We start from the raw sequence: 9,500 nt of genomic DNA, 5'->3' as shown, positions 1-9,500 counted from the left end.
TAGCTTAATTCTGAAGCCCCCCTAAAAAGAACTTATGCAAAAACCCATTCTCATGGCTCTGTGGCTTTAGAGAAAAGCTTCCAGCTTTTCAGAATTCTCTCTCTCTCTCTCTCAATAGCTCCCTGATTGAAAAAAAAAATCCCTTTAACAGGAACAGAGGCCTGGCACAGTGGCTCATGCCTGTAATCCCAGCATTTTGAGAGGTCAAGGCAGGTGGATCGCCTGAGCTGAGGAGTTCGAGGCCAGCCTGGGCAATATGGTGAAACCCCATCTCTACCAAAAATACAAAAAATTAGCTGGGTGTTGTGGTGTGTGCCTGTGGTCCCAACCAGTTGGGAGGCTGAGGTGGGAAGATCACTTGAGTCTGGGAGGGGGAGGTTGCAGTGAGCTGAGATTGTGCCACTGCACTTCAAACTGGGTGACAGAGTGAGACTCCATCTCAAAAAAAAAAAAAAGAATGGAGAACACAGGCTTTGAATTCATAGTAAGAGATGAAAGCTAACTCACCTCTTCCTGGGGCATTGTGTTTCACACTGAAGGTTTCTGGATCCTGACCTTTGGCAAAATTTTAAAACTGTTTTATATAAATATATATACACATATATATTTATATACACATATTTATATACATATAATGCACAGTGTATATATATACACTGAACTGACACTGCTATGTACATATGTATATACACATATATACATACATATATGTATATATACTAGAAGAATATATAAAATATAAATTATATAATATAAACATATATAATATAAATTAAAATATATAATATAAATTGGAGACTATGTATAAATAGAATGTGATAGAAGAGAGAAGGGAAGAGAACAGAATGCATCAGAATGCATTGCACTTGGTTTGTGTAAATGTGGTTTCATGAAACTTACGTTTCTGTTTTATTTACTGATAGGTATGTGTGCCCTTGGTCACTATGTAAAATGTATTTTGTCCTGTGGATCATAGTTTAAAAAATTTGAGGCCACTCCCCTAGGAGAGGTCACGCAGTTCCCTCTGTTTACACTGAACTGACACTGCTAAGGCAGACCCTCCCCTGAGAGCTGGTTCCATAGGGGTGGAGAAAGAAGTTGCAGGCTGCTGAGCACCTGTGCAGGGGTGAAATAAACATTGCAGAGAGGGGAGAGGAAAGGGCCAGAGTAGAAGCCACTTCTGTCACTTTTGCAACAGCAGCTGCAAGACACTGAGTGCCAACAGCACACAGGGCCTTCTGCCAAGTGCCTTAGATGAGTTGTCCGTTTCAAGTCTCACCACACACCATAAGAAAGAGGAGTACTAGTATTTTTATTACTGACCCATTTTATAGATGGGGAAACTGAGGCTCACGTGCCTGTGGACACATTGTTTGTACATTGCAAACAAAACTTGGTCTTAACCCCAGGTGAGCCCAATTTTTCAGCCCATGCTCTCATGCTCTCATGCTCTCACAGTAAACAGTTCCTCTTTGGGGTCTGGTGTTGGCCCAGCATCACCGATCGAGGTCTGCCAGCCCACGCCCAGACTGGATCCAGGGCAGGCAGGGCCAGGAAGTGAAGGAGCCCAAATTCTGCAGCCCAGGCCCCCGGACCGATGGCTGCGAGGGTGGCAGCCTGTTCCCAGCCCTGCTCCTGCTCGCTGCCTGCTTTGCCATCGCAGAATATGCTGCTAATTATAACCAAACACAATGAGCAATTGCAGCCTGCTGGCGGTGGAGCACTCGTTAGAGGTCTGGCAGGCTTTTCATTCGACTTTCCCCGCAGCCTGAAGGCGGTGACGGCAGGAGCCCTGGGCTCCAGCTCCCTCCTCCCTTTCCTGCTCCCTCTGCTCTGGGCCGGCTCCACTCAATTTCATCAGTATTTACTTAGTTCCTACTGTGTACAAGCTCTGGGTTCAGTGCTTGAGGGTGGTGGGGGCGGGTGGAATTACAGCCGGGCCTCTGTTCTTGCCTTCAGTGAGTTCGCCGTCTTCGTTTTCTCTTAATTAGAATTTTAAAAGCCAGGCACGATTGTGGCGGTGAGAAGAGAGGTTTTGCTCAGCTTTGTGTACTTGACAGTTTCTTTGAGGCCCTTTCTTGGGCTTTGTGAAATTTTTTTTTCTGCCGTTCGATAATGTGGAGGCACAAAAGTGCTTGCTCTGCATAAATGATCTCTGATGGTGCTCATTTGTCCCAGGGAGAGAAACTCTTTCCAAATCGTGGAGAATGTCTACCTGGGCCAATATAAGAAATGCATAAGACATTACAGGCCTTGGAACCCAGAGAAGGAGATTCTGAAATGCCTATATTGAGGGCTCAGGAATCTGGGAAGGGTGTGAGGGGAAAGACAGCCTCAGATGGTGGGACATCTGCCTCTGGTTCTGGGGAAATACACACAGCTATTTCTGGGTTGATCTTCAGCCAAACTTCAAAGTAAGTCAGATTTATCTTTTGGTCCCTTCATCTCTCTCTCACGCTTCCTGGCATCTAAATTCCTTCTGGTGTACCCAAGGGACATTCTTCCTGCCCCCTATTAGGGCTTCCTTATCTGCCATCAGCCAATTACATTAAGGTTTTTGTTGCAAATTCATCAAGATATTATTCCTCCAGGGAGCCATTATGGATGGTTAGGGATAGTTGGGTCCTGTTTACTGAGGAGTCCTTGATGTCTCCCTAGCAGAATGACTGCCCAGAGCAGTACAGCATGATAGCATGGTGTGTATTTGTGGAGAGAATGAATGAAGAGCTGGGAGTAACACCGGAGAACATCTGGTCCTCATTTTGCTGTGGGGGAAAAGCAATCTAAGGCCCAGCAGTAGGGTGACCAACTGTTCCAGTGTGCCAGGGACTGAGAGCGTTTCCAGCATGTGGGACTTTCAGGTTTAAGACCAAGCAAACTGGTCATTTTGTGATGGATTGTGATGAGTAAACTAGTATGAGCTGTATGAGAAAGCAGGGAAGCGGTAGGATTTTTGTGCACAAGAAAGATGGGAAGCACCAGACAGGGGAGAGAGCAAAGGCCTGGAGAAGGCAATTTTTAAAAGAAGAAAAATAGATACAGCCAATAGATTTATGAAAAAAAAAGTTCAGACTCACCAGTAATAACAAAATACAAACTAAAGGAATTTTCACCTATTTCCAAGGATTTAACACCATAGAACACCCTGAGAAACCAAGCACTTTCATTCACTGCTGACAGAAATCTAAACTGTTTCAGTCTTTCTGGTGGGGAAGTTTGGTTCCAGGTTTTAAATTGTTTGGTCACAGGGCATAGATACCTCATGCCCTGTTTTCTTAGAATTTGGCCTTAAGGAAATAATTGGAAATATCATCAAAGTTTTGGCAGTTAGGGAGGCTGAGGCAGGAGGATTGCTTGAGCTCAGGAGTTCGAGGCCAGCCTGGGCCACATGGTGAGACCCCTTTTCTTTTTTTTTTTTTTTTGAGACCGAGTCTTGCTCTGTCACCCAGGCTGGAGTGCAGTGGCACGATCTCAGCTCACTGCAACCTCTGCCTCCCGGTTCAAGTGATTCTCCTGTCTCAGCCCCACAAGCAGCTGGGCTTACAGGTGCATGCCCCACACCCCACTGATTTTTATATTTTTAGTAGAGATTTCACCACGTTGGCCAGGCTGATCTTGAACTCCTGACCTCACGTGATCTGCCCGCCTTGGCCTCCCATAGTGCTAGGATTACAGGCAGGAGCCACTGTGCCTGGCGAGACCCCCTTTCTACAAAAATAAAAAAATTGGCTGGGCATAGTAGTGTGCTCCTGTAGTCTCAGCTACTTGGAAGCCTGAGGTGGGAGGATCACTTGAGCCCAGCAGACAGAGGCTGCAGTGAGACATGATCAAGCCACTGCATCCTGGGTGAAGACAGAGTGAGACCCTGTCTCAAAAAAAAAAAAAAAAAAAAAAAAGTTTGGGGTACAAGGATGCTTGCTTGCTTATTACAGCTTCATAATAAAATCAAATTGGAGAATGAGTGCAGTGGCTCATGCCTGTAATTTCAGCACATTGAGAGGCCAAGGTGGGAGGATCGTTGAGCCCAGGAGTTCAAGACCGGCCTGGGCAATATAGTGAGACCTCATCTCTACAAAAAATTTAAAAATTAGCTGAGCATGGTGGTACGTGCCTGTAGTCTCAGCTACTCAGGAGACTGAGGTGAGAGGAGGCCTCGAGCCCAGAAGGTCGAGGTTGCAGTGAGCCAAGATTGCATCACCATACTCCAACCTGGGCAACAGAAGGTAACCCTGTCTCAAAATAAAATAAATAAAGTCAAATTGGTGTCAACCCAAAATTTTCTCTTAGGAGGCTGAATGAACAAAACAAATTTCTTGCTGGTCTTTCTGGTGGTCAGCCCCCACCCAGTTTTTAAGCCAAGCAATTCAACTCTCCTTTTGTCCCCTCTTCCACTTCAGGTTTATGCCCTAAGCCTATATTTTAGATTCCAACAATTCTCTCCCACAGAGGAATTTTGCCATTGGCTCTTAAGCTATCTTTTCTAGTCATTCTCAGCTTGCATCACTCACATGGTGCGTAGGTTGTTCTGACCCTTGGTGTAGTTACTCTGGTCAGAGCATTTTTGGTTGTAAATAACAAAATCAACTCAGGCTATCTCAGGAAGAATAATTTTTTTTAAATGGTAGCAGATATTGTTGGATGTGGGGAATTAAGCCTCAAAGGAGGCCCGCCTAAAATACCTCTGGACTAGCTGCTCCTCAGTAGACTGGCTTCTTTCTCATTTGACCCAATACTGAGTTTTAGTCTCTAACTCTGGTCCTTACAGTGTGCCCACAGGCAAGTGACCTAAGTGTGGCTTCATCTGTAACAAGGGGATATTACTAGCTTTTATCACATAGAACTTACTAGGTGGCAGGCAGTATAATAAAAAATATAACCGGCTGGATTCGATGGCTCATGCCTGTAATCCCAGCACTTTGGGAGGCCGAGGCGGGTGGATCACCTGAGGTCAGGAGTTCCAGACCAGCCTGGCCAATGTGACGAAACCCCATCTCTACTAAAAATACAAAAATTAGCCAGGCGTGGTGGTGCACACCTGTAGTCTCAGCTACTTGGGAGGCTGAGGCAGGAGAATCCCTTGAACCCTGGAGGTGGAGGTTGTAGTGAGCTGAGATCACACTGCTGCACTCCAGCCTGGGTGACAGGGTGAGACTCTGTCTCAACAAAACAAAATAAAACAAAACAAAACAAAATTTGTTTTTCATGTCCAGTTTCTGATACAGAGCTCCTAGAACTCTTGGAATTTCCAGAGTGATTTTTTGTTATTGATAAGGAGCCTCTTTTAACCACACCTGAGTTTATGCTCATGAGATGGCCAGGATGGGGTCCCTGGAGAGCTTCAAGATGGGGGCTGACCACCAGAAAGACCGTGATTAGAGGGAAGAGGGTAGGAACTTTCAGCCTCACTCTCCCCACCACCCCCAACTCCTGGAGGTGGAGGAGGGCTAGAGATTGGGTCAGAAAATCTTTTGAACAAAGAAATTCAAAGAGATCCAAGGTTGGTGAATGCAGAAGACAGAGGCTTCTACACTCGGCACCCATTCAGATCTTGCCCTGTGAAGCTCTTTATCTGGCTGTTCATTTGTATCCTTTATAATAAACCAATAAATGTAAGTTGTCCTAACAAATTACTGAACCTCTTCGGGGGTGGTGTGGGGATGCCTACATTTGTAGTCATCTGGGCAGAAGTGTGGTTAGCTTGTTATTTGCAGCTGCCACCGGAAGTGGGGGGAGGCAGTCTTGAGGGATTGATCCCTTTAACTTGTGGGAACTGAGGCTAACTCCCGGTAGTGTCAGAACTGAATTGAGTTGAATTGCTAGACACCCAGTTGGTGTTGGAGAGTTGGTTGGTGTCAGAAAACACCCCACACAGGCACTGTCTCAGCACTAAGTATTAGCTCAGTTGGTTCTTTTAACAGCCCTATTAGATACATGCTATTACCGTCTGCCATGCATGTGCATTTGTGTGTGTGTGTGTGCATACACATGCACTCAGATCCTCTGCTTCTCCTCTTAACTTGGTTGTGCATGTGGCTCCTTAATAGCCAACCCAGTAGTAACTCCCACCCCCCAAATTAGAACCTGGACTGTCCCTTTGTGTCCCACTGGCTGTCAGGCTCTGTCCTGCTACTGCTCCCTGTGACAATCATCTACTCTGTCCCCATCACTCCCCCATTCATGAAAGACCTGAGCACCTGGCTCACTATCGCTCTGTTCATCACTATACTCAGCATCATTCCTGGTCTGTGTCTATTAGATGACCCCTCCAATATTCTGCTTCCAGTTAATTAACCTTCTCACCACCAGTGACCTGTCCCTCCCTGCCTGCCTCAGCTGCCCACTCCCATGATCTAATGCTAGATCTTATCACCAGCAGTAACTGTGCCATGTCCAAAATTTCCATTTCAAGTAGCTTTCTTGGACCACTACCTCATATCTGTTCAACTTGCTTCCCTTGTACACCCACTCCTATACTCGTCCCCCCAGAAACCTTCCTTCCACACACTGGTCCCCCAGTCCTTTCACTCATTCATTCCTCCATTCTATCACCTCCCTCACTGCTCAGCTTATAATCCATGGTCCAGCACAATAAATATACTTACATAAACCCTGGGGCCTTGTAGTGACATTAAAATATGTCTGCAAGTTCTTTGATGCTTGTACTCATCAGCTTGGCTGCCATAATGAAATGCTCTAGAGTGGGTGGCTTGAGCAGGGATTTTTTTTTTTTTTTTCTCACGGCTCTGGAGGCTAGTAGTCTAAGACTAAGATTCTGGCCAATTTGGTTTCTGGTGAGGATGCTTCCTGAATTGTAGATGGCTACTTTCTTGCTGTGTCCTCACGTGGCTTTTCCTTGATGTGTGGGCACAGACAGAGAGATAGTAAGCTATTTGGTGTCTCTTCTTAAAAGGAAATGAATTCTATTGGATCAGAGACCTACCTTTATGATCTTATTTAACATTAATTTGTTTCTTGGAAGCCCCATCTCCAAATACAGCCATACTATGGGTTAGGGCTCCAACACAGGAATCTGTGGTGGGAGCAGACATAAACATTCAGTCTGTAACAACACTACTCCCTCTAAAAGGTGGGGTCTAATTCTCCTCCCCTTGGATGGGGACTTGACTCAGTGACTTGCGTTTAACAAATAGAATGCAGCAAAAGTAATGCAATGTCACTTCTGAGCATAGGTCAAGGAAGGATAGCTTCTGCTTAGGTCTCCCTCTTGGACTGGTAGCTCTGGGAGAAGCTGGTTGTCATGCTATGAGTACACTCTGGCAGTCTATAGAGGGTTCCTGTAGAGGAACTGAGTTGTCCACCAACCACTACTACTGACTTGCAAGCCATGTGAGTGCGCCACCCTGGAAGCAGATCCTCCAGCCCTAGACCAGCTTTTAGATGACTGTAACCTGAGGTAACATCTTGACTGCAGCCTTGTGAAAGACCTCAAGCCAGAACTGCCCAGCCTGAGCTACTTCCAAATTCCAAATTGTGACCCACAGAAACCAGGAGGTAATAAATGTTTGTTGTTTGGGGGTAATTGTGTTGGAGTCTTGTGTTTCACAGTAATAGATAACAATTACAACCATTCTGATCTTCTCTCTCCCAACCTATAGGCTTAGCAAAATCAACACTTGTCAAATCTGACTTTTAGCTATTTCACGCCTGCACTCCAGGTGTTAAAGGTGGCTGGATAAAAACACAGAGCTGTACTGAAAGGTTTCCCTTTAAATTCATCACCACTGACCTCGGAGGACACATTGCTGCCATATTGCTGCCCAGCAATCCTACACTGTTTTCCCCAGGCAAATCGCCTCTCCTACTCCCTCTGGCAGATGACTGCATCACGCCTCCTTTCTTTTCAGGCCTGCACGCAGCTCTCCTTGCTTCTCACTTTCAGCTGATGACATCATTTTTCCCCCACTGAGAAAAAAAAAAAGAAATCAGAAAAGAAAAAAATCACATCCTCCCACCACCAAAAATACCAACCTCCAGAAGTTGTGCCCACGTGCCCCACCTTTCCTCCTCTCATGATGAATGAATTGCCCATGTGTCTGTCTGAGGCCAGCCCCTCCCCTTGCACACTGGATCCCTTCTTCTCTTGCTTATTAAAAAGCATCACTCCAGCAATTATCCACTCTCTCATCTGCGGCATCAAATTTTCCATCTCAACTGGATCATTCCCATCAGCATACTGATGGGATGTAACAACTCTCAGCTTTAAAAAATATCCTTGACCCCACATTCCCTCCAGTTACTTCACCATTTGCTAACCATTCAGAGCAAAACTACTGTTTCTATTTCCTCACCTCCTAGTCTCCGTCACAGGCTCCAATCAGCCTTTCATCCTTATCATGGCAGTGAAACTACATTTATCAAGGCCACTGATGACTTCTGTGTTGACAGATTCCATGGTCAATTCTCTGTTCTTATTTGACCCATTGGTGGCATTTGAAGTCATGTGATCACTCCTTTCTTCTTGAAACACTTTCTTCAGTTGCTTCCAGGACACCAGGGTCTTTCAATCCTCCTCTGACTTCACTAGCTGTTCCTTCTCCATTTGTCTTTTTTAGATTTGCTTTTTCACTTTTCACAACCTGTAAAATTGGAATGGCCTAGACCTTAGCTCTTGAATAGCCTCTGCTCTCTTCTCTTTCCTTTCCTTATGCTCCCTTTTCCTCTCCTCTGTACCCTTCCTTCTGGGTGGCCTTATGTGATCCCTTAAACACCATCCACATGCCATAGACCTCCTATTTATGTCCCTAATCTACAGCATCTCACTTGAGCCCAGGATGAATAAAGGCAAAATTTGTGTTCATTTTCCTCCCTTTTTGGCACATCTTTCCTCACCTCTCAGTGGTTTTCCTTTCTTCTGATACCCAGTTTATTCATACTCAAGGGTAATAGATAGGATTAAAACATTACCTCCTGCTTAGCACACTGCCTTGCACATAACGGAAATATTAATCAAATGTAACTAAATTACTCCTTTCAGGGAACAATATTCATATCTGGCCTAAAGGCAAAGTTATGCCTCTCTACTTGTGAAATTTCAGATCTGTGCATAGATGGTTTAATCCTAATCAGGCCTGGGATGGAAATGGGGGGATGGGGTGTGGATTTTTGAGGGCGAGAGACTTTTCTAGAATTGCTTAAATCAAGCTGATCACAGACTCAGCCTTTCTGTAGGGTGTTCTTGGTGTTTTCTCTGTCTTTTTTGGTGTTGTTATGGCCAAGATGAAATAGAATGCCTGGGTGGCTCGGCAAAGCCCCACCCTGAGTTTTAGTGCTGGCTGCCTGGTGGTGTTAGTCCAGTGGTTAGACCAGGGTAGTGACAGGCTGCGGATTCATTTTCCACTTAGCTTTTCACAGAGAGACCCTATTCTTCAGTCACTGATTGATCCCTTAACTTGGTCAAAAATTGGCGCATCGTCTAGCCTAAAGATTCAAAGTTAGACCTTGACATTTGACTGAATCATTTAAAAAAGTTTCAAAAGTCA

This window comes from Macaca thibetana, chromosome 16 (assembly GCF_024542745.1).
Source record: "Macaca thibetana thibetana isolate TM-01 chromosome 16, ASM2454274v1, whole genome shotgun sequence".
Taxonomy (NCBI): Eukaryota; Metazoa; Chordata; class Mammalia; order Primates; family Cercopithecidae; genus Macaca; species Macaca thibetana.
This window is presented reverse-complemented; position numbering follows the sequence as displayed.